Below are 26,268 nucleotides of genomic sequence, written 5' to 3'. Positions count from 1 at the left end.
TGGAGATAAACGTTTTCCATGCGAGAAAAGGGAGAAAAGGTAAAACGTCGAAGCGTCAGGGACAGATCGTCGAGTGTGGGCGCGAAATCGATCGCCCCACGTCCCCTTTATTATTAAATCTGTTTCATCGTCGAAATAGTAGGCACGGGGCTGCACTTTAGACATCTTTCGAGATCGTAGGATAAGCCTTGTCGACCGTGCCACCAGATTTCCATCGAGCGATCAGCAACGGCTCGCGAAAAAAAGTCAACTGCCTCTGGAATGCTTTTAAAATGCTAAAACGATCGGTGCTGAGCGATCCACCAAGGGACACACCTTTCTCCTAGTCGAACAAACCCTCCAGAAGAACTGTGTAGTTCTTTTTACGGTTTAACCACAAAATTTCTCTTTCGAGAAGATAAAGATTGTTGAAACATTTCGAAAGGTTCTGATCAACCCTTTGTAGGCTCATGAAGTTTCACACATATTTTACGAAGATGACTTGTGCTAATAAGTTATCACATATGTACAGATATCACATATGAACTGCGTCTAAAAGTCTGAAGGTATCAGAGTGTGATCTGAAATTTCAGAGTCCAAGAAAGGTTTAATCATCAGAAAATCGAGCGCGCAGGGGTCTCCCTTAAATTCACACAGGTGGCACATACGTATTCATATTCGGTAAAAGCCCCCTGTGCGCAGCTTCCTGTCTCTATCTAACCTGCACAAATAGAGCTCCATCGGGAAGCATCATACGCCTACCTCGTGTCAGATAGGATCTTTTCAACGGCAAACAGCAGCAAAGGTGGAACAGGGGCGAACCACCCGGTGCGAAGCACCATGGTCATCATCCATTTCGATGGAATAAAAGTTTTACGGCGCTGGATCGCGTTTGTCGAAGCATCGTTCAGATGTCTGACAACGTGACAGCCAGCTGACATATTGCATTATCACCTGATTATGCAACCTTCTGTATTCTTTTTCAATAAGTCTGAATTAATTACTGCTCTTATCGTGCACACAGCTGTGTTATGAGCATGTGCTAGCAACCTCAAGGTCTATAAACCGGGTATTCCTTCTATACGAGAAACATTTTATTAATAAATGAAACAATCCTTCTGCGTCTAAAACAGCAATGGTCCAACAATGTACAATAATCCAAAGAGTCATCCCTTAAAACCGCAGAAGAAGAGGTCAGAAAATCGTTGCTCGGCGATCGCTGTCCCCGACAATGGGTACCAATCAGCGAAAAGCACGGTGTCAAGTCGGCTCTAATTGTGGCAGGGTGACAATAGCGAAAACGACATGGGCGTACGATTCGCTTAAAACCTTAGCCCGTCCTCGGTCTACGGTGGTGTCTAATGGGTTTTGTATTTCGTCGATTAACGTTTGCGAGTGACATTCATAACCCTCCCCCTGTCACGGCCACCCCGAACTGTCCCCCGTTTTGCAGCCGGGAATATTCATGGCCCAGAGGCCTCGATCGTTTGGGGTCCACGTTGCGGTGTTCCACACTCTGTTTCGAGAACGGGGTTCTTCCTGAGAAACGATCGAAAGAGAAGGAAGTCAGGATGGCTCCTCCCAGATACGTCGAGGAAACTGGTTTCATCCCTTTCCCCTTTTCGTTCGCCTGTTTTCTTCTTCTTCTAGTTTTTTTTTTTTCGTTTTTCTTTATTCTCCGCCTCTCGCAGCGACGCCAATGGGTTACCTTTGGAAACTCGAAAGCCCAAAAAATAAGGGGGATGCACAATGAGAATTGAGTTTCATAAACGGGCCACGAGGGCACAATGAGACGAAATTGCGTTACAACGAGGGTCCGGATTTATTATATCCACGGTCCACGTGGTGCTGGGTTTCGCACCGGCGCTCAGGAACATGTGTTTCCTTCGTTGTCGCGGCCCAGGGAATAATTAACCCTTTCGGGAAACGACGGAAAGCCGACCTTAGATACGCAATTGTGGAAATATTAATCTGATCATTCGGTGATCGCACGAAGCTTATTGCTTTTGTAGTCATTATGTAATAGGTTCAACAGCTGTCGAATTATTAGCTCAGATTTTTCTACTAATGACTATAATTTTTGCTCCACCGATCTTATCGAGAATTTCAGAAAACGTTGGGCGATTGGGAGAGAAAAATAGAGGGACGAGGGTGACAAATTATACCGTGCGAATCTGTTGCAGGACCGAACAACAGACCCAAGGCTAGACCCACCTACTTCCCAAGCGGAACTATCGTCCATTCACGGCACAATGGTCATCCATTCACAGATACTGTCGCGATCAATGGTGTACCGTTACGAGTAACACTTCCTCGTGTAGCTAGATTGCGTGGGAAAACAAACTACCGTCGACTAATTGCGAACCTGTCGATCTTTTCAAAGCTTTTCGTAATTAACTTCCCGTCGATCGTTCGATTATACTCTGGAACGAATTCGAACAATTTCTTCAAACAACCGCAACTTATAAAATCTGTGACTCGTAATTTTCCTCTCTCGAACTTCTAATCGATAGAATTTTCAACTTCCAATCATCAACTATTACAACCTTCGGGCGAACAATTTATCTCGAAATTCTTGAGCTCGAAATTCGCAAAGAAACTGCGCATCGTTTTCCCTCGAACCTAACTCGACCGCATAGGCCCTTGTCAGCGAAATAATCCGTGAAATCGGTCAATTAAAGGTCGCTGTAGGGACACAGGGAATCAAACAAAGTCTGAAAAACAGGCGACCGATCCTTTGACGGCATCGTCGAGGAGCAGCGACGCGTGCAAGGATCCTCGAGACGAAGACGAGTTCGAGGACGGTGTTTTACCGCGAACGGAGATGATCGTTCGATAGAGCGGATGAACAGAAGCGGAAGAGAGGAAGGAGATTGGACTAATTCGAGGAGACAGTGATCGCGGTGACTCAGTGACGAGCCGAAAACGATCGACCAGCATCGGTAGCTGTCGTGCGCTACGCATCTGCGGATCATCCTGTGTACCGATGCATCCAGATCATCGAGGGTTATGCGGGGAGAAAAGCTGGTAGCAGCAATGAATGACATAATTGAATTTCACGGAGATTTGGTCACTGGGAGGAGACATTCTGTGCAACCGCGTACCATCTGAGATCCTTTCGGGGATTTGACTTTCATCGATTGTTCAACAATCTATTCGACGATCGATCTGTGATGCTGTGTAGCCTGATACGGTGTTGGATCAGATCGAAAATTTTAGAGTTGAAGAGTTAGAAAATAATAGTATATCAATACTTGTTTCAAAACTGCTTGAACATATTGTGATTGGACAAAGTCTCGCCTATGGAGGTTACTCCATAAATTCTAAGAAATAATTTGCGAGTCAAGCCGCAACGAAAAGCATAAAATGGATGAAATATCCTGGCAGAGAGTTTGGTAGATTCGCGTAACAGGCGTCACCGGCAAAACCATGGCTGGCAGAATGAAGCAACACACTATACTTACACGATGTGTGTAAGGAACAAACGCGTCGGATGAATAGTGTTTCGTATGTTCCGTCATTGACTGTAATAGCGGGGTGGAACCCCCAATAGAAGCCGCTCGTATTCACCGGATTGAACGCGCACCGTGAGCATTTAGCGCTTTCCCATTGTCCGTTTGTCCGGATGTCAGCATCACTCTCTGATTGGCGGAGAGTGATGCTGACATCCAATCGCCATTGAAAATCGTTAACTGTTGACTGTGGGGTCAACCTGCCCGACATTCAACCGTTTCTCCCTGTCGTTTCACCCTAAATAAAACCTAACCCAAGACAGTCAAAACATTGTTCAACAAATTCTTCACCAACCTCATGATTTCTGTAACAGGAAGTAAATGATTACAGGTTAATTTCGGAAGTCCCCTCATAACGAACTGCTGCGATCACACCAGAGAGAAGGGGTAAGAAAGAAAGCGAGAAGAAAGTAGAATATCTGAATCGCGGAGATAATCAAAGAGCAATCGATAATCGAGGACAAGAGGTCTATCGAAGACGGATCAGACTTCCTGGCCGTGTACCTAGCAACAAGGGCGGATTACTCGCGCAATCGGTTCACCTGAAAGAGGAAAGGGTTGCACCCCGCTGAAAACTACCGCTTCTAAAACGTTCTGTTTCCATCGTCGTTCGCCCATACGTGTCAGACACGTCGTTCACCCTTGGAAGGGACCAAGGGGTGCGTATCCACTCCCCTTCTTTTTTAATCTAGCCATTGTGATGGTAATGCACAGTGTTAGTTTCACGGAAAAGAGAAGTAGGAGGGGGTTGAAGACATTGTATCGCGCGAGGAGGGGCACGCACCGTGTTTCCAGAGACTCTATATACGTACGTGTGTATCGAATGCTCGTGTATGCGTTCGTACGCTCGTATAGAGCCGCAAGGACTGCTCTAATTTCAAGGGGGGGTTTGTTTTACGAGCACTTCAATCCCACGGAAAGCAATACGGACTGAGTAGGACCTGACGTCGTTGTAAACAATTCGTTCGCGGCTCTCCCTCTGCGGGTCTCGTAATATCAAATAGGGAAAATTTCTTTTGACTTTTTTACGCGACCGTTACACGCACAATGCGACACAATGCTACTCGCAGGTATCGGGATACCGGAACATTTCTATGCTTCGGCAATCTTCTAATTGCGCCACTTGCAACGAAACAAGATCAAGTACCTCGCGAAACATATTCAAAAAGCCTTCAAAATGAACTCCTAATCACCACACCCTTTGTTCCACATTCAAATTATCGAGTTTAAATAGAATTCTCCCCATTCTCGGATCGTAAAACGGTGTTAACGGCAGTCACCTACCCTAAAAGTTTCAAGCGTAAAATCCCTAGGCGCGATCGAGACATTTCCATTCACGGGGCACAAAAGAAGAATCTCGAACAATATAAAACGTCGTCAGTGCGTACCTGTCGCGAGGACGCCTTCTACAAAGGACCAAGAATATCATCAGTTTCAGCGACACTCGAGACAAAGCGCGGAGGGAAAAGGGGGTGGTGTCGAGGGCCAAAAGATTCCGGCGTTAAAAAGCACACCGGGCGTTATACGAGTCGCCAGGACAATGGCCGGTGCGTGGAAAAGTGTCCATAACCATGCAGCCAGCCATGGGTCGTGACAATGGACATTCGAAGAAACGTATGTTTGGCTGGCACAATGCTGGACAAAGGAACGATCTAAGTGCCTACATGTTGCACGCCGGCTATGCTACAAATACCCGGATGTGTGCCCGATGGATCCTGACGGGAGTCGCATCAACCGCGTGTCTCTTCGTGGCGGTGAAAGGAAACGCTTCGCCAACAGATGACCTAACAAGCGATCGCTTTTGTGTCCTCGAATCATCCTTGCTACTTGTTACGTCCCACATTTGGGATTATGCGACGGCTATAACTCCAGAGGAACACGATGCACTAAGACGTCAATGTCCACATCTTTGAATGTTTAGTTTACCCGAGGATACCTGAGTGCTTTTTCAAATTTTATGTCTTGTAATTGGCTGTATATTGGTGGCCGTACTGGTCACACTTAGACCTATCGTTCAAGCTAAGTTCTTCACCATTGAACCTCTCCTTCTTTAGAGCCTAACTTTCATAAAACATCAGTCGCTTTTGTTGAAAAGTCAAAAAGTCAACGAATGTAAAGTTAAAAGATATTAGGGTCCGCACGCGGACATTTATTGAGGGTACAGTAGGACCTGGACTAGGTACACGATCGGTAGATAGGCGTTTACAGCTCGGAAAGAGGTGTTTACAACGCAAAGATCTTTTGGACCATTCGGTTTTACAACGTGGACCATTAAAGGACCCCCGATCTAGCAATATCTTCCATATTGCGGTCCCGTTTGCCACGATCTTCGAAACGTCAGAACGTCGTGTTGTCCCGTCAACATCATAAATCTGTGAACGTTTCCAGTCTCCCTTTCTCTCGACTCGACCGGCCGTTCACGGCTAATGGCTCCTCTTTCTGTTTCGCCTTGTTCCTCTCCGTGTTTCGTTTTGTACGAGAGTCGCTAATGAGGGGGCCTCCACGTGATGGTAATTTCCACGTGATTCGGTGAAATTTTTCAAAGAGAGTTTTATGGGCGTTGAAGCCATTACGGGAAGTTTGGGTCGATAGGATCGATTTTATATCTTAATGGTCCTGATCTATCATCGAAGATTCCTTGATCTGCCTCAAATTACTAGGAGCGACTACTTTTGAACGACGCTGTAGTTTTATCTACGCCAGGCTTGACAACACCTAATCGAATCGCGTGTTTTCCTGCGAAATTCACAAACAGGGTACAATTTTCCACGTCGCTGTGCTGAAAAGAAAGCTTGAGAAGAGAAAGAGAAGGAAAAAGGAGGGGACGGGAGACGAAAGCGGGACGTTCGAGCCCGGTCACCGTTGATTCGCGCTAATTACAGCGTTTCATACCACTCGAGCTCAAAGAGGGTATTAGTTGAGGCGTTGTAAAAATTCCGTGTGTTCTCGCTACGGTCCGTTGTTCGAGGGAACAGACGAACGACCCAGCCTCCGAGAGTTCACCCGTCCAAGACCCGCTAGGCAATTGCGCCACGCAACAAAACGACCCTCGTCGCGTTCACGATGTTTATGTTCCTTTGACGCCGACCGCGACCCTCGCGTTTCCGCGGTAATTATTTATATATTAGGACCGAGTTATATGTTAATCAGCCGGCCGCCTTCGGCGGAAAGCCGTTAAAATCATTCCTTACTATTTGTAACTCGATCACGAAATTAAGGGGAGAATAAGAAGCAAAATATTTTCTGTAAAATCGTTCCTCTAATTATAGATTCTCGTAAGGTTGTATCTCTGTTCGATTCATAATTGCCGAGAGCAAAGAATTTTGAAAAGAATCGATATAATAAGCTTTCACGGCGAAAGCAGCTGGTAGTCGACGATTCTTGCTTCGCGAATCGGCTTTGAACCGGACGACCGGCGCAACCACCCCCTCGTGGCACAGGGGATGGAAAATCCAGCCCTTCTTCCGCGGAGTCGCTTTAATTAATTACTCGCTAGTTTTGTGCACCTTCTCTCGTTTCCCGACACGCTTTGAGCCGGCGCTGTGACTCGCGGATCGTCGAACAGACAGACCTTCAGGAGTTTGTCGGCTCTCTCGCCACGAAGGAGAAGAAAGTACCAGTCGTGGGGTTGGAGCGTGTACGTTAAACGGGTCGCGGTTATTTACAGAGGGTCGGGTACTTAGCTATCGTCACCACCTTTTTTCAATGCCAATTAGCGACGCCCACGCTCCGGTTGGTCCGACTGCGCGTAATCCCCGGACGACGAAAGGTGAGGAAAAAAAAGAGAAAAAGGTGAAAGGGCGAGAAGCGGCGGACCATTCAGGAAAAGGGCCGCCACTTCCGCCGCCGTGAATATCAACCGTCATTTTGTTCCTTCGCGATAATGACGAATTACGCTGCTAAATTATCGCTTCGGATGCTAACCTGTCTAACATGCAGGGAATACATGGTTGAAAATCATCCCTTGTTCCGAGGAGACTATTCGATCACATTCTTATAACAATTATTTGAGAATGCTTTAAATTTAGGAACTGAAGTAATTAATCTTGTGACTAATCTTACACTAGTCCTAGAGAGTCACGTGTGTGGCAAAGGATTGTTGAAATTAAAAGAAAAATAAATGCACAAGTACGTGTTAAGAAGTAGAAACATTGAAGTAGAGTACGTGCGAGTGGTTAATCGTCTAACGCATTCGTTTTTGCAAAAAATATGTAGTCAAAGAAGAATTTGATGAAATCGAATAGAGGAAAAAGGCGCGCAACCCTCTAGCCGTTGAACGAGCGGACTCGCGCGTTGCTTCAATTATCCACGCCTCTCCGTAGCTCGCGGAACAAACGATCCGGGGGCAAGTGAGCCGCTTAACAAGTTAATAAGTCGCATCGGGCGCGCGCGAGTGCAGGCGTTCGCGCGAATAAACGCGAATGGCAGCTCGCGTGAAGGCTTCCTTTTGGTCGCGCGAAACGGTTTTATGGCTCGTCGAAGAAGGGTGCGCCACGAAATTCCAGCCCTTCTCTCGTAATTGGCGTTGATCCCTTTGATGTCTGACGCCGGTGTTTTCTGACGCGCACGCGCTTCCTTTTTCCGCGGCTTTGCTCGCGGCAGCGCCACGCGGAATTTTAAAATCCAGCCCCGGTTTCGAAAAACACGCCCCTCGATAACGCTCCGCGCCCGGGCTTCCTGGAGCAGCGGCACGGCGATCAAATTAGAGAAATTAACGACCCTTCTTTCAGCGGCAATTAAAAGAGGGACCGATGATTGGATTGCGTAAGGCACTCACCAACGGATATACGTACGTACGCGGCACTGTTTTCGGTCACGCGAATAAAGGCTCGCGGCCGCGGATGAGCGAAAATTAGTCGTTAGCCGCCACGCTCCTGAAACGTCCATAACAAGCTACGGCATTCAATGGCGGACCGACTGAAACGGATTTCTTTTCGAGAACACAGAATCGTTCACGGGTACCTGAACGCTTTTAACTCCAAACCTAATAAGCCGACTGCAAAGCACGAGGTCAAAACCCTCTAATCTTTCGACACTTTCGACTTTCACGTTGGACCAACTAAGCGATATAACGAGACAAGATGATCTGCTAGCCAGAAGTGATCGATTCTTTTAAATTGTGCTAATCAAACTTGGATACCAAGAGATGCAACCAACGACCATTTCCACGTATAATGAATCTATCGTACGTTGACATCGTAGTTTATCAAAGTGGAAAGAAAGCGACAAAACGCATGGACGCCTCCGCAGCGACAGAAAGAGTATACGCTTATTGTCCGTCGTTTTGTGGCGGGCATCTTTGCACGAACGAGTCGCCTAATAACCGTTCCCGAACACGTACAGAAGGATGGTGGGCTCGTATTAACGAGCCCGAGCGACAATTCAGTTGGGCGTGCGAGCGAAAAGAGTAGTCGGCGAGGGTGACAAAGTGGCAGGTCGCGTACAATTAGAGTTACACGGTTCTCGCCTGCTTTTAGACATCTTGAACAGAGGCAGCCGCTTCAAGTGACAGAAAGAGAAGAGCAACCGCGGAGGCGAATAAAGGAAGGGGTTAGAGGCACCGGGGAAAGAAGGTGGCAAAAGGCAGACGCGTCAGGAATCCGCGTGCCTCTCTTCTCTGATCTCTACTCTTCTCTTTTTTCCTTTTCGCCATCGCCGTATCGTTCTTTCCGGGCTGTGTGCCGCGCACACTGCGTTTCAAACTCTCTTTCTAGGTTGACACCTTGCGATTCTTGCGACGCTTTCACGCGCTCGGCTCGCCTCGACTGCCGCAGCGCTTCGCTGGGCTCTGAAATCGCCCCCGTTGAAAGCATTTAATTAAAGCGAGCTACCCGCGATGATGGAACAGGGAAAACTGTTGGCGCGAGAAAGGGAGGGAAACCTCGTGTGAACAGGGCCGGCTCTACCGGTGCATCCTCCTCAACAAACCCCTGGACCAACTTCTCTCCACGACTCCTTCTCTATTCTAACATATTTAGCTTCTAAATACTCGTGAACGATCCTGCTATTCGTAAGAATGACAGAAAAATTGATGTTCGCCTAACATAACCTTTGTAATGGTTTATGAAGCAAACACGAGATCGTCACAACTCATCACAGAAGATTTCCTTCAATTAGGATATTATTAAACGCTCCCACATCATCATTAAAAAAAAAGACATCAACTGCCTTTCACAGAGTATTAAATATAATAATGTATAAGTGGTGTTAAAATAATTGCAAGATCAGATAAGTTGGAGTTTGAACAGCATTTTAAGAGACCTTCCTCTTTCTGAGAAAATATGTGATAGCTCAGGGCGACAGGGATGCTAGAGCCGTCGTTGCGCGCAACGTCGAACGAGGAGACGAGAAGAAGCGTGTGTGGATGCGAGCCGCAACCACATCGACGACAACGCAGGCGAGAAACTGCAGAAACATTGTCTCTGAACGCGAGCTGCCAGGCATTTACTTAATTAGAGGCCAAACTGTACGCTCGCGGTTGCCGTTTAGAGGGCGAAACACGAGCCGGGGGTAGGGGCGAAATAAAGGGTGAGAAAAGATGCGTCGCGAAGCATCTCGGTTTTGTGCGAGCTTTCGCGTCGCGTTTCAAGGCAATTCCGCCGTCGTTCCAACAACCGCCTTAAGATCACAGAGATCGCTTCTTTTAAATTGTTGCTGCGTGCGAGGAGCGTTTAAATAAATCTTGCACCCTGCTTTTCTACATGTTTTTGCAGTTTTGTGCTGCGTTGATTTTTTCACGGAAACGAGAATTTGAGGTTAAAAAGTCTTTAAATATTTGCAAGGACGTTTAATTGCGGTGCGTCGATCTTTTTTAATTTATTTGCACTTTAAAAATTTACATCCATGGACAATTGCCATTTCATTCGAATCGAGGATCTGACAAAGTTCTCTCACAATAGATTTTTTCCTTCCAGGTTGACTCAGCCCCAAAAAGAACAACTTTCTAGAGTCGTAAACTCACCCTAATCCACTTGCAGGGAACAATAAACCGAATTGCCGTCAATTTCGTGAACAATAGCCAAGAATGCAAATGTTTCTACAAAGTTATAGTCGATCGTCCATCCAGCTACAATGCATCGTACGCTTTTATCGCACTTAGCGTACATCCCAGGTCAAGCAATATTCTCGGAAGGGTTGTATTCTCGAGGACTATCACCCTCTCAAAGAGAAATGAGAAATTTACACCCGTTTAAATTCACAAGCAAATTTGGAATATAGCAAATTTCTAAGTCGACTACGAACGCCAAAGAGTATCGGTTTTTCCTTGAAAGCTATTCAAAGAACGTCCTCGCAGGTCCGATCGTTTGTTTGTCGCTTCGTGACAATGCATCCGGAACAGCGAATACACAAGGATTTTCGACGCCCGCAGCGAGTGGACACGAGACACGATGGTCTAGGAGAAGGCACGAACTGCGAAGAAAAAGAGGAAGGCGAAGAGGTAAACGAAAAAGTGGAAGGAAACCAGCCGAGTAGCACCTGGCAGAGATTCCGCCACCGAGAGACTGCACGGCATTATATTTGGTGACAATGGATGAAAAACATGGCTTCGCACAACTCGCGCACTCTCCTTTTCTGGACCTTCTTTATTGCCGGGGATAATGTCCCTTTATCCCTTCACGGGACCTAGGACTCGTTTCGCCATTGTGAACGGACACCTCGCTGGAGCCTCCAGACACCGTCTATCCATCCAGCATTTTTTTCTCTCCTTCTCTCTGGTTGCCATTCTTGTTCCAACTATCGGAACGTGCATCGAACGCGCGGATAATTCTTGCCTTCTCATGGAAATCTTGTTCCGTACCATTGGAAACTGCCATTTTTGATCCACGTTTTCGGATATTTACTTAGGGATACTAAACTTATCGGGAAAAGTAAGCGCTTTCGTTTTCCACGATATCGTCGTCAGAAAAGAGGATTAAACAGAGTATGGCGAAGCACGGGGCACGTGATTCGCAACGAGGATATTTTTCGTGGACGATCGAACCGCTAGAAACTGTTATTATGCCACGTACACGGTCGTCCGACGAATACAAATTCCCGAAGAGAAAAGAACGCGAGCGCGACGTCAGCGGCGTTGAAACAGGCGCGCGTGCATCCCCTTTTCGATGTATGTCCTCTTGGTCGTAGGAGAGGGTTGGCCGATAATGCCGTACAATGACACCGGTCCGCCTAACCACCCCTCTGTCCTCTATCCGCGGCTGCAGCCGCGTTCATAAGCGGAAAAAAGTCGCGCTTCGTCAACGCCGGTAACCGTGCATGGCTGAAAAGCCACGTATCTTATCGTCGTCAATCCGCACGCGAAGGCATTCATGGTCCGCCATTCTGTCGTGGCAGCGGGGAAAAAACGCCTGGACAATCCGCGCGGCAACTGGATACCGGTGTAATTAAATACGCCGCGATATTTCAGATTCAACGCGTGAATACGTCGCCGCCGCGCTTCCAAGGGAGACTGCAGAAGGAGAGACGAAAAATTTCCGATGATTTTCTGAAAATGCTCGGCTGATTGTATGGCGTTTACATGGACGAATTCTCGCCGGTAGACATTGTTCGTTTCGTCCCGCTTTACATCGATGCAAAACGGAAACTGAGACGATTGATTGACGCTGCGCTTCGTTGCGACGCTGCTAAGCTTTGAATAGGCTAGTAATTTGCGCGGAAGTGGATAGAAAAATGTAGAAAACGTCTGGATAGAATGAACCTTTTTCAAGTTTCGGTGCAGAGATAGCCGGCGAGTGTAAAGTAATCCCAGTTTGCCCTAACTAATTCGTCCAAGTTCCGGCCACGCAAATTATCAGAGAAACAAAAAGGCCACCGGTAGCGTTTCGGGCAGGTTCCCTATTGGTCCGTGCAGGAGACAATCGGCGCTTAGCTCGCGATAAATTCGAAACTGAAACTATCGACAGGAATAACGAGGAAGAGGACGAATGGGCCACCCTTTGTGGGTCCGAACGATGCAGCAACGGTAACCTCTGACCGAGAGGTACGTACAGGGTTATCCGGTGTACACCGTTGAAAGAAGCGAACGCTGGTTCTTGGACCGGTTGTTTTGGACGTTCTCCAAAAATGCTGATATAGGCGTCGAGAGCCGAGCCTTGGGCGCACGTGGATCGCGGATGCGGTGCCGTTAGATTCGGAACTCGAACCGGGAGCCGACGAAGAGGGTGGTTTGGACGTCGGTCGGAACGGCGGAGGGTAGTGGCACGACAAAAGCTCCGGAGGCCTTCGATCGACCAGTCATCTAGGCAACAATGCAGCTGACAATGGGCAGCGGGCCAGCAGTGTTTCATTAAAACATGCATTGAATTCGAGAGAGCCGACGAATTGGCTGAAACCGAGAGAGCCGGACCGGATGGACCACCCATCCCCGAAAACTCTAAGCGACCGACGCTCCTGGACCGGGCTATCAGCTTCGTTGGAGTACGAACGACGGTCATGTCTGATTGAAATGTCGAAAAGTCTGTTTCTCTTCGTCCCACCCCCACCCTTGTTGTTGCTGTTGCCGTTGTTGTCTCCGTTCGGCCGACAGAGAAAGGTACTGGCCGGTAGGACAGTGAAGAGATCGAGCTTCGAGAGAGGAGAGGTCAGCTTGTCCGGGTTAAATTGGAATTGTCATGTGAGGGAGAGCGAGGCGAATCAAAAGAAAAACAACTTGTATAGGATTGAGTTTAATTGTGACCCATCCATCCTATACAACCGGCCCTCCGAAACCCCGCTCGCTACTGTCTACCCAGACCACCGACCCCTTCTGGGTGGTATTCGCCACCGTCCTACCTAGCCCACGAGTTGGCGGAAGCTAACGAAACAGACTCGGAACCGAGTTTAGTCGACTGTGGCTCCAAGAGAAAAAAGGAAGACAGAATGGAGAATGGGGATGGTGGGGAACCGAGGGAGAACACGGTTCAGGCTGGGGTGGAACCGAGGTAATGGAAGACCTATCGGAAACTGTTCCCGATAAACTGGTAATTAGAAAACCGTTGTCTCCTGCCTCTAAGGAGCGCGACCATTCAACGTCTCCTCCTATACGCGCTTCAAGTCGCGTTTACACTAGCCAAGTAAGTCAGCCAATGCTAGAACCTCGCCCAATCGAGCTACGAATGAAAAAGATGCAATCCTCAAGATTTAATAGCGTTCCATGATTCTGGATAAATTACGTGATTAGATGTACAAATCGACGAAACAATAGTGCTGGTCGAAATGGATTTTCGTTTTGCCTTAAGAGTAATTGTAGGTGCCAACAAAAGATTAACGCCTTTCAAAATGCTGCGGTGTAAAAATCGTTTTCTGAAATCCCCGAGAGATTTATCGATAGAATCGATATTCCCCGATTGTCGACGGTTGACGTGGTCGCATTGGCCCTGTCTTTCTCTCTCTAAATGAAGTTCTTTGTTGGCTCCGTCCGCAAGGACAGCCCTCAAGACAGTTCAACAATGAGCACTCCCTGGACACAGCAACGCCGCCCTTTCCTTTCCCATCGGTGCTCTGTCCTCTCCTTCTCTCTCGCTCTCTCTCTCTCTCTCTGTTTCGTTGTTCGCTCTTTCTCTCCGTTTCTCTCTTGTATTTTCGACATAACGTACCCCCACTTATCCCGTCTCTATCGTTCTCGGGTACAATCGGTCCTCTCCACTCTCGGCGCAATTTTGTTCTCAATTTTGTTCTACGTCGTCTTCGGCCCCGACAATCGGCAATAAGCCGCCCAACTGAGATCCAATTTAAACCGTTAATTACCACAGAGGCTGGCTCCTCTCTTTCCGTCCAGCCTCGTCGCCACCCTCTTGTGTTCGACCACCCACAACACCACCCTGCCAGCACATTCGTTCCCTTTCGTGCTATCTCTCCTCTCCGCCACAGCCTCATTCTCCGACCACTGTATTTTTCCAATTTAAAATCCTATCTCTTAATTTCCTACGTGTCACCGCTACGTCTGGGGATTTTTATGGAAACCGATCGTATCTCCTGCTCTCTTTCACTGTTCCTATGCAGCGCACGATATCGCCCGCCGTTTTCGACGATTTCATCGATGGCTCGTCTTTTTTTCTCGACTCCCGCGAGCTAGATGCCTATGCCGGCACGAGGGAAATTGCACGAGCGGACCAGTCATTCGATCCGCGGCTCAATCGACATACCCGACGTTTGTCATCGCGCCACTTACGGACGCGTACGTACAACCCTATGCAATCGGTACAGCCAAGTGCCATCGATATCGCCCATTCGACACGCAACGTTATAACGCACGCTTTGATCCGTTCGTCTTTCATCCTTTAATTCGAACAAGCAAGGAGTCAGGGTTTTCATCCGTCGATAAAAGAATTCGAGGAGCCCGCGGAATCATCGTAGGCAAGCATCAACGTCGTTCAGCGTTACCACCATATTACCACGAGGAACGAGACAGCCCCCGGTATCCGCCCGGTAATATCCACACCAGCAACAATCACGGATTAATGCCATTGTTCGCGCGTATCTACTCGAAATGTACGGGCGCGCAGCGCAGGTCTATGGGTATATACGCTGCTGATGCATCGACAATGGGAGTGGGTCTGTTCGACGACCCAACGAGGTATTACCGACCGAACAAGCATGCAGTTTGTCCCCCATTGTCGCCTCTCGATACACTGGGAATAACGCCCACCCGCTGTATTTGCAGTATTCGGCACGGTTTCGTCCGGTTGCTGTTTGCCGTCGGTCCCGTCTTACTCGACATTATATCCGATTTGAAGGATGCCCATTGTGCAGCCATTGTACGAGGACGATCAGTAACGCGATCGCTGCGCCGCAACTTCCAAAAAAAGAGGGTAAAGGGAACTGTTGCGTTGTCCCTATTCGTAGGTGGACGATAGTTCTCTCGATGGGATCATCCGATGTTTATTACGGCTTTTCCTGTTTAAGTCTTGAAATACCGTCGATGGAAAGCTAACGAGAATGTTTCTTTGATATTCTTAGCTATGTAGTCGGATAGCTATAATTCTATTTGATCCTTGATACCGTTTTTTATGATCGCGTCTGTCCAAGGATTCATGGAGCACGTTTGGAGCAAGGGAGCATAAAATGTATCTTCGTGATAAAACAGCGATGGCGAAGAACGAAAAAGAATAGTTGGAAGAGAAGTTTGATCAATAGGCAGAATGGAACAATAAAGTTATTATTTGAACGGTGAATAGGAAGGAGAAAAGCTGTTTCTCAGGATTAATCGGAGAAACGTCGATTTTGTTGAATAAAACCGGAAATCGACGACGGTAACCGCGCGTGGTCCACGCAGCCGAAGGGGTGGGGGTTGACGGGAGGAGAAAACACGAGGATGATCGCGTGCAGTAGGTAGAGCGTGGATTTGACGCGGACCGAAGCGCATCTGCCTGTAATCCGTAGTGAGACCGCTCGTTGTTTCGCTGATCCCTGCATTGTGACGTCGCTTGTATACTTCATTGTTCCGCATTCGGCGTCCATTGTTCGCAGATTGTGTACACCTACCAACACCGAGGTCCTGCGCCATTGCACGCGTCTACTCGCGCACACACGCGTTTACTCTCTTCCCATCCGCGTTACTCATTTCCCTATTCCCTCCGCACTCCATGTTTTTCACCGTTTTATATCCTATCGAAAGTTTTATCGCGTAAGTTATTTTACGTCACGATATTTTTAAATAATTCTGTAGGAAAACTCTGCGGATAATTGGAAATGTAGGAATTTTATGAAAAAGCGTTCGCAGAATCACGGAGCCGAATGTTCGAAGGAGATTCATTCTTCGATTCGACAATAAAATTCTTCCTCTCCTCGGCTCCTTTCACCCTAACAAACAAAAGGTTAATCTATCTGCCGATCTATTCATTTCGAACCTCCCCTTTCTGTCTTTTTCGTTTATCCTCCGCATCATCCGCGTTCGTTGGGATTAGGCAGAGGTGTTCCGAGCCGAAACGAGTCGTCTCGAGGTGAGTGGATCAGCCAGGACTGTTTAGTGGCTGCTAATCGTCCCGAATTGGGCACAATAGGCGGATGCACCGTACGACACATGCCCCCTTTGTGAACGCACGATAGAACACCCCCCTGTGATCCCCCACTGATTCCTAACGACGGGATAAGACAGCACGATTCAATCGGCTGGAAATTCAACAGGGGATCACGGTGAACGATAGTTTATTCCTGTACGCGACACAAAGCCCTGCTCAACGAGCTGTCCCGCGATCGCTTCGTAATTAGTTCGAATATTTTATGCGTTGCTGAATATTGCTTTGTTCGAAATTCACCGATAAATTTCTGATCATCTATCGAATGATTGTCTTAGAAACATACGTCTGAAAAATACTCAAAAAATTGTGGACACATGGATTCATTGCTTACGTTAATAGGAAATAATAGTAAGATATACGACAGGATATGAAGTCCGATGATTAAAAGTACTTGCATCGAAACAAATCGTTATCGGTCGAAGCAAAGCAATATATCGTTTCTGTTAGCTATCCCGGAGGATATTCGCGAAGCAAATCATGGGGCAAACGTACATAGTATCGAACCTATCCAATTGCGAAAGAATCCAGCCCGTTGTCGTCCGTGGACACAGAAAGACGGTCGCACCGACACGTGCACACACGCGTGTCTCCGATTCCATCGTATGGAAGGGCAACCTTGCCCTGTCTGTGCATAAACAAAATGGCCCATAAAACCTGGAGGCGCTAATCCGCGCAGAATGCCGCCGCGAGGATATTGTCAAACCCTCCTGCGGACCCGTTCACTCCGCAGGAAGACCAGCTGATTCATGCGGCCATATTTCACGTCTTTATGCATTCGCGAATATTTCAGGCCTCTCCGCGCCGGCCAGAAGGAGAGACAACGAAAAAGAAAGGGAAAAGAAAAAACGAAACGGCAAAGAACGAGACGGAGGAGAGGGATTAGTTGCCATCGGCCTCACGTCCGCGCGAAATTTCATATTAAGGGTCTATTGATCCGCCTATGGCGAAGAAGACGTTCGTGGTTTACGTCCTAACCGCGATCCCCTGTCTCCTTTCTTTTTATTCTCTCCTTTTTCGACAAACCACTGGCGAGACACCGTAGGTCGTGACCAGCTCGTTTCAATTTCACTGCAACGGGTTAACGCCTGAATATTTATTCCAAGTACCCAACATTCAAAAGTTCTAATATCAAAATTCATACAGAGACTAGGTTTCTAAAACTTCGAGAGCTCAAAGTGTGAAGATCCCAGACGTCAGAGTCCGAAAACTCAAAAATTCCACAATAAGATAATATCGAAATTTAACAAATAAGATTATTAGGGATTCTATTGAAGAGAGTTTTGGACAGGTGCGTAAGTTCCAACGTAACCGATGAAGCAACGACTCAAAGCTGGGATCATCGGCACACGTATAGGTTTGAAAACGATGTACGTCGTTAAGAGAACCGCTTTGAGCCTCGAATATAATCCACACGGGATTTATTATTTGTCGTTGTAAACATCGCGCTACGTGGCTACTCGAAAAATGTCGCTTAATGGCTGTCGGATAGAGAGGTCGTTCGTTCTAATGTGATTCACACCAACGTGTAAAATTCGTCACATACCGAGGACCACGGGACAGTAAGCATGGGATCACGTGTGTCCGGCGACCAAATATCGAATCCCCTACGGGAGTTGCTCGCATAGAAAAATTCGAGGAATCCTCTGGTAGCGATTGGAACCTGGCTACCTGAGAATCTCAGGTAAAACGACTTCCAATTAATATCGGCTCGACGGCTGAATTTGTAACCCCTTTAATTCGAAATCGCTTTGTTATAAAATCCATATTTTTACTGAACTCGTATTCGAGAAGATCGGTGCTAGGTTTTTTGTGAACAGTGTTTGGCACACAAGAATTAAATAGAAAGAATGGAAGTTGGAGGAAGTTGGTATCGCATTACCGAAAGAACACACTCGCTAGGTACACAGTGGCTTAGTTAGCTAGGATAGGTTTACAAAGCACTAGCCACTGGAGGAGCGGACACTTGCAACCTATGCAAACAAGTGGCGTATTCCTTGCTTTGGAGAAGGCGGATCGTGATGTTTGTAAATGATAATGACCATTAGAACGTCGTGGCCCGCCACGAGAAGGTTTCCTTCTGCCGCGATGATTCTTCCACTTAGCGATCGGCGGACGTGAAGAGCTCCTGTCTTGTGTTTGCTCGAGGACAAAGAGTAGGCCTTGGTGTTTCGCTATCTTTCCAGACAGGATCGTTTAATTCTCCCTGATCAGACTAATATTTAAGAGACAATACAGCCCCGTTATCAAGTATTATCATTTTAAACGCATCGATTGATCAGAATTACTAAAATTTCCAAACAGATGCCACCAAAAGGAGGAAGTTCGCGACAATGTTTCTCGTAATTACAATTGTAGGAGGAAGATTCAAAAGATGAGTGATCGCCGTGTCTGCATTAGCGAGCGACATAAAGCGATCGTATTCGCGTGAAAAGTTCGCCACGAGGACGGTTTGTTAAAGAGTTAATGAGGCTTGTGTTTCTGACAAAGAGTACGCCATGGAAATCAGTCACGCATTGTCCGCTAATACTTTACGAGGCAACCGAGCGTGGGCCCGGACTGACAGTCATGGCTGTTTCAAAACGACAGCTAAGGAGATTGCTTATCCATTCCCGGTTGCGTCCTCATCGACCACACTTTATCGCCTTGACGACTAACACGAAATTACACGCGTTTGTTTAGTTTTCCACGTGTCGGCTGCTTAGCACCGAGCAATTAACACCAGCGAACTGCTATATCTCGAAAATTTTTATATTTCGAAATTTTACATTTCCTAATTTGGAACTAGGAAATTGAATAAGTGTTTCGATTTATGTCGCGTTGGAGAATTTATGTTGTTTTCGTGCAAACGATACTGTACTAATGGTATTAAGCGTTCCAGGTAGAGCTACGACCTACGAGATTGTACCCACGAGTATTTAGATTTATAAATCCCATGGCACGAATGGCCAAAGTCATAAGCAGCTGTACGACGTACATATGTCATACGGTCCATTATATTCGGATAATACCCTGAAACGTTTGTTTCCGTAATCTGCCGACGATACGGTTCGTGATCTCCCTCTGGAGACACTCTATTTACCCGATACAATGCCTACCAGGCTTTTCTTTAATATACTCGAACGAATTAATCTCACGGATTGTTGGTGAACGAAATTTAATGCGATATTACTCGACAATGCACGTAGCGAATTGCACTGGAAATGAAAGGAGACGAAACAATCTATCGTACAAGACAATCTTTATATTTCACCCAATCCCTGATAATATTATATTGTCCTACAATGAATCGCGTTTATAATCACAATTGTATTTGCCTTGCATTGTACCCCTGCATTACTGCAGGTTGTATTGTCGCTTGGGGCCATTCCCTAGGGCCATATAACGGGACTTTTATTAGAGTCTATAAAAATTTTCAACTTCGGAAGTTCGACCATTTCGAGCACAAAGTATTTTCAATTCATTGCTAAGTCAATGATTCACAAATTAATTCTCTTTCTTCGTCATTTACTTTTTCTCTAACGATATGTATAATTCATTCGACGTTGAATCGTCAAGATAAAAGTAGAGGATCATCAAAATTCTTTGGAACCCATTGAGGGTTCGAGTGTAAATGCAGGTTTCTGTATTTGTTTGTCGAGCAACGTTCACCAGTTAGCCCGGCATTGTTTGCGTACCAGCACCATCCTCTCTATGGAAAAGCGGATATTTATTTTTCTATTAAAACCAGAAACTTTTCTGACAGACGACAAATGTTGCCTACAAATGCTACCGTTTTCCTCGAACGGACTTTCTTCCAGTAGACGACAACGTTAACCAGATCGAAGTGGACCGTAATCAGTGTTAAGTAATAAAGTTTGCCTGACAATTCGTATTCTGTTTAGCCTATTGAGGGTTAAATATGCGGAACTATGTGTAACACAATAAATATTGGGAGTGAAAATTTCCTGACATTGTGACTCGGGGTCCTTATAGGTATTCCAAATTTGAAAGGATATTATTGTGGTCGTACTAATTGACCCATGTTATCCCCAATGAGTCTATTCTACTATTTGTGCAGTAAAATTACGGTGAATGTTATCTCGATTACTACGTTGGTGCTGGAAATTACCAGGTACATACTATAAATATTAGGGTACTTTCGTATCACTATTTTAGTACTTAGAATTAGACGAACTTAACAATCTATAAAATACAATTTGGTGAAAAAGTAATTCCTTGGAAGTAGAGAAGAAAAATGATACGTCGACCACAGGCTAAATATTAACGCGGAACTCGCGAGGAAAAATCGCGGCGACAATCGGCTAATTAAATTAATTCGCTCGTCAAAGCCGTGGCGAGAGAGCAGCGTAGAAAGCGTCGATTTTCCGAGTCGACGCGCGACCGCCATATTAGCCGAACGATATCGTTCATTATTTCGCCTCGCACCTTTTTTCTTTCTGTTTTAATTTACTTTTTTTCCCTCCGCTTTGAACTTCGGATCAAACGTCGACTTTGTCGCGAAAAAAGTCGCGGTAGGCGCGGAATAAAACGCGGAAGCCGCTGGCTGCGGCAGACGAACCCGTCGCTCACAATCCGCAGATAATTACGACGTCCAATTAGTATTAATTACTGACCTCTTTCTAATTAGAGGCACCGGTAGAAATATCGCCGATATCGTTCCCTCGCCGCGATTCGAGTGGCCCTTTTTCAAACGTTTCGCCAGATAGCGAGACTATCTGACACTCTGAAGCATCAGATTTCTTTTTCAATTCGCACGTTATCCGCGGCTGTATTTTTTTATTTTTGCCTCTCTCCCGTCACGCGATTTATCTCGTACGATTTAGTTTCGTTCGATCGCGAGCAAGGGTGGTAATAATTTGACTCCAAGCAACCTGTCTACCATTGTACCACAGCAGACACGTTTCATCGGTTGGCAACGCGATGCTGAATTATTCGCTGATTAAAATCCGCGATATGCCAGAGATCGGGGGTAATTAAGGGAAAGAAAGTCTCTCTGTTGCGATTTCGTATCGAGGGAACTGGTTGGCAAAATTAACGTTTAATGATACCGCTTTTGATCAATTTCTTCCAATTATAAGGAAAGATTTCCTCGTTAATTATCGCCCGTTATTAAGCTCATTCTATTTGCAATCGGAGTTAGAAATTGCAAATGAATTTCAAATAAATTGTCTCCAAATGTTTGACTTCTCTTGCACCATAAACTCGGCAAAACCGTTTGTCACCCTTTCACGAATGTCCACCCAAAGTGTCGTAAAGTCGAAAACTAAGGTCAGTTTATTAACCGGTGGGTTATTACCTCTGACCTTCGACAATGCTCGTCGGGAAGAAAAAAGGGACGGACAGAAACGTTGTTTGCAATATCGTGACCTCACAAACTGGAGGGTATACGACAATGGATTGCCGCGTCGTATAACGACCCTCCAAGTAATGAGATTATTCGCAGAAAACAGTTACATTGGGAACGCAAACACCGGGGAAAGTTGGCCTGACTGGTTTACTGTCTTACTACCTGGACCTCTAGCTTTCTGGAGTACACGTGGCACGAGGGATGCTTCGAGTATCCTACGCTATCAACTCTACACAAAATTCAAGGTTGACAAATATCTAGAAATGAATAAAAAATAGTCGAACAAATGTACACTATCCCAATCTAATTCACATAATTTCTAAGTCCACACAGTTACCCAACAGGTACCCATTTAAAATTAACAAAAGGTAAATTTAGAAACCTAAACTAAATTGCTAAGTGAAGTATTTATATTACTTTTTAAATTTGCCAGTATTCTTTCTGTATAAGAATCAATAAACCATGATTTTATGAAGTATTGTCCGAAACAGGATTTCACGGGATAACAGGATTTTTGTACAGGCAAAATTTATTGATTTTTGGTCGGCTATAATTAAATACGACCGGGGAAAAGTCAACTAGCCGTCCATAAACTTACAGTTAAGATTATGGCCTGCACCGATGCGACCTATAATATAATGTCCATTTACGGCTGTTTGGCTTATTACAAGCGCGTCTGGTTTATTGGCCATTTCTTCTGAAATGGCTAGATTTGTTTGGGACAGGCCATTCTTGGATTAATTCGTGAACAATGGAAGAATATGGCACGTGCGTACCTACGTTTCAATACGCTTTGTTCTCTACAAATTTGCCATTCAACCTATTGATACTACTTCTTAAAATTATTAATTCTGTACATTCATAACATCGATAACGCGCGTATGGTTCGAAATGTTCCTAGAGCTCGCGGTCTGACGCATTAACGCGTGAGCTATTCATACAGAGGTACAATATCCATCGGACAAATAAAGACAGCAACACGAAACGAGCAACAACGAACACCCTAATGATCGGGTCCCGTACAGAAACAACGTCGCGGAGTAATCCTAATAAGTAACGCGGTAACAGAGTTATTATTCATCCTGGCCGTTGTCTATTGACCCTCCAAAGTGTCTCTAATAAAATACCATTAACCGCATCATCAATCATCGCCGCACAATCGGAGACAAAACATACGCTTTTACGTTCCGCTTGTCCTCCTCTGTTCCGCTCGCTCCCTGCCCCTTTGTATCGCTTTGTCTCGCTTTCTCTCGCTCGTTCATTCTAGTTGGACCCATTCACCGTAACCACCGCACCATCGTCATCATACAGCGCCATTTATTCGCATTCAAACGAGCGAGGAGACACACTGTCATATACATTTTTTTTTTTTATTCGGGGTGCAGGAACGGGGTGCAGGGTGGACGATGGCAGTAAATCCGCGCACTGATTCGATTAGTTTGTCCGACGTTGACAAGCGACTCATTGTTGCGCATCCCCGCCACCGAAACGGGGGTCGCGAATTTTCGAACGAAATGACGATTTTCGATAAATCATCGCTCGCCCCTGACCGAACCCGAACAATGCTATTGTAAATTGTGTAGGCTTATGGACAACTAGTCGCCAAATACACACCAGCCATTTTTTCTTTTTTGACGGACGCCGCATCGTTTTTCTGCCGAACACATTTTTCGACCTCTTTATTAATACCCATCACGCGCGATTAATAATGGCTCAACTATCTATTGTGTATTGTCTCTTTTTTATAGCGGACGGCTGCTGAAATTGGTCTACTCGAATATTTTTTACTCCAGAGAAAGGTTATTTGAACTTTACGAAATTTCTAGAATCGCACTGAATGACGCAATTTCAGTTATTTCGAAAACTAATAAAAATACACACAAAATCACTACTGCAAATGACGATTCTTTATTCGGGAGAACGATAATTAAACTAAAATTTAACATTCCAATCGATTTTTCTAGAAAATGACTGATTTTGATCGAAATCGTCGAAAGATTCTCAAGTAACGACTACGGTCGCACGAATAGACCGTACCGAAAGAACACAAAAAGTCTCGACGCAACCGTACTTTCTCACCACGGCGATATTTTCATTGTATCGCGTTTTTGGCTAGCAGCTGGTAAATAAATGCAGGTTTACGTAGCGGTGGTTATGGCCGACGTAACAATACCGCCGGGTGTGAAAGAATACACGCGCGATTATATGCATGAACTACACTTACCCGTACGCGTCCATGCCCTCCCGCAATCTCAGAGGCGGAGCGTGATTTTAACCGCAATGGATAAATCTGCTGCGAGCACAGGGGTCCCCTCTTTGTTCAACGGCGTCCCGTCGTTATTGTTCCAGAGTATGCTGTCGCAAGAGCCACTTCTAATCACTATTGTCACCCGCACTCGCGCGTTAGACAAGTAACACTCTTTACTGTTTGCTTTCACGCGACCAAATGACTTTACTTTCGCGAGGACGCTCGGCAAACTTCGCGAGGACGCTGACTTCGATTCGAGATCTCTCGAAAATATCGATCGCGCGGGACGTTGATCACCCCACCTGCGCGCGCATGCATTTTTGCGTTGCACGGCGGTACGAATTATTAACGTTTCGCGAGTTGTCGTGAGTGTGGAGAGTGTCGTTCGATTGTTCTTTTTTTTTCTTTCAAATAAAAGTGAAAATAGTGCCGAGCCTGTCACCTGCACTTACTTTTCGGCGCTCGAGGGTTTTCATCGTGACAGGTTAGAGAATACGTTTAATTTTAACACGTTGTAGCGTGTCACACGACTTGTTGCACGGTTAACCTTCTCTGCATGCTACGTGATTGACGTATCATTTAAAATCTCATGTAAACATCTAACATTATCGGAGATCTATAGAGCTTTAAATTATAAGTAATGAAGCATATAAATGAAATTTATTTGTTGAATAGCGATTTCAAATAGCATTGGTACGAATGACATTTTTTTATCGATACAGATGTATCGAAATAAAGCGTGGCAAGAGTAGAATATAATGGCGGGCTTTTTTAAATGCGTTAAGAGATGTTTTGAAATATGAGCTTCTTAAAATTGTAAAAAATATTTTATCGAATATTATTAACGTTTTGTAAATGTGTTTATTATCGTCTTTCTGTCGTGTTTCGATATATTAAAATGAATCTAAGGAACTAAAAATGTGAAAAGTCAACGTAAAAATGCATCGCCTCGCCGACTCATTATCCCGATCGCGATAACAAAAACTAGCAAACGAACGGGTAGGAGTTGTGTTTAGCGTAAAAAAGGGGACAAAAGGGTGGTATCAACAACGATGGAACGGTGACTCTCCAATAGAGAATATGACCCACTCGAGGGTGAAAAAGAAACGAAAGGACCCCCTCGCGTTTTCATTCGTGGGGGCAAAGGTCAATGCTTGCACGCACTCGACATCGCGAAACGTAAGAACGGGGCATAATGGCGTTCGAAAAGAAGGAAGGATTCAGAAAAAGGAGACTCGGCCGAGAGGGTGAGAGGGGGGCTGAAAGAGGGCAAGAACCCACGGCCCACTCGAAAAACCTCGGTCATATTATGCCAAAGCCCGCCAGAATCTTGACTCGCGACGATATTTTTCAAGTGGCGAGAAACCAAGCTCTCCTCCGACCCCTCGGTTCCTTCGCCGAGCATCGATAATGCTGAAAGAAACATTTATGCGCGAACCCTCGAATGTTTTTCCAAAGCTTTATGCTCCTAAAGGGGCGTTCGTGGATGGTGCCGCCTCTTTCGAACGGGTAAACGCTCGTTCCCCGTAATTTTCGTCCTGCGTTAATTGCACGGACCATCGTTTGCCGATTCGATGCTCAACCTTTCGTTACAACCTTTTTTCAACGCGTTACAAATAATCGGTCAGAAATTGTACTCTGAATAGGGATCGATTTTATCCTCGAACGAAGGGTGACTATTGGAATCGTTAGATTTTTGTACAAAAAGATCATTAGGTATTTATTAACCTTATGATTATACCCCGCGTTCATCCGAGTTATCGAATCGTCAGAATGAAAAATTCGCAAGAAGAATACGGGCGGTCGTAATAACGTTTCGTGTACTAAGATCTCGCGATCGTTTACGCGACAAGAACCGACGTTTTTCTTCTTTTCCCATTATCTTTCTCACTAATTTCTTTGCGACTGGGAGGGATCGTTGGTCCCTCGGATGCGTTTCTCCCTGCACGAGGGCCCTCGTGCGTGTTATTTACGGGATATATCCGGCTCGTATCAAGGAGGGCCTTTCAAAGCCGGCATGTACAGCAACGACTGCACGAAAAAAAGTCGGCCGATGCAATGGCCGCATCAAGTGCGTCGGATGAATGCACGAGTCCTCGGCTGTCGGTTTCCACCGACAATCAACGACACGCAGGGATAGAAATTTCAGCGGCGACGGTGGATGTGCGTGAACCACCGAAGACGTAC

At 45.9% G+C, this 26,268-nt stretch overlaps 1 protein-coding gene across 1 annotated transcript in view; it reads right to left on the bottom strand.

Moving 5' to 3' along the window:
- LOC100878719 (uncharacterized) overlaps nt 1-24,243 on the bottom strand; it is an 84,093-nt gene extending 59,850 nt beyond the window's left edge. The window contains exon 1 of the mRNA XM_076536799.1: nt 24,058-24,243. The gene's annotated coding sequence lies outside the window, so the exon portion shown is untranslated. The remainder of the gene's footprint in view (nt 1-24,057) is intronic.
- Nucleotides 24,244-26,268: the final 2,025 nt, after the last annotated feature.

The sequence above is a fragment of the Megachile rotundata genome, chromosome 11 (genome assembly GCF_050947335.1).
Source record: "Megachile rotundata isolate GNS110a chromosome 11, iyMegRotu1, whole genome shotgun sequence".
NCBI classification, from domain to species: Eukaryota; Metazoa; Arthropoda; class Insecta; order Hymenoptera; family Megachilidae; genus Megachile; species Megachile rotundata.
Note: the sequence above shows the minus strand (reverse complement) of the source record. Positions and strands in the feature narration are given on the sequence as shown.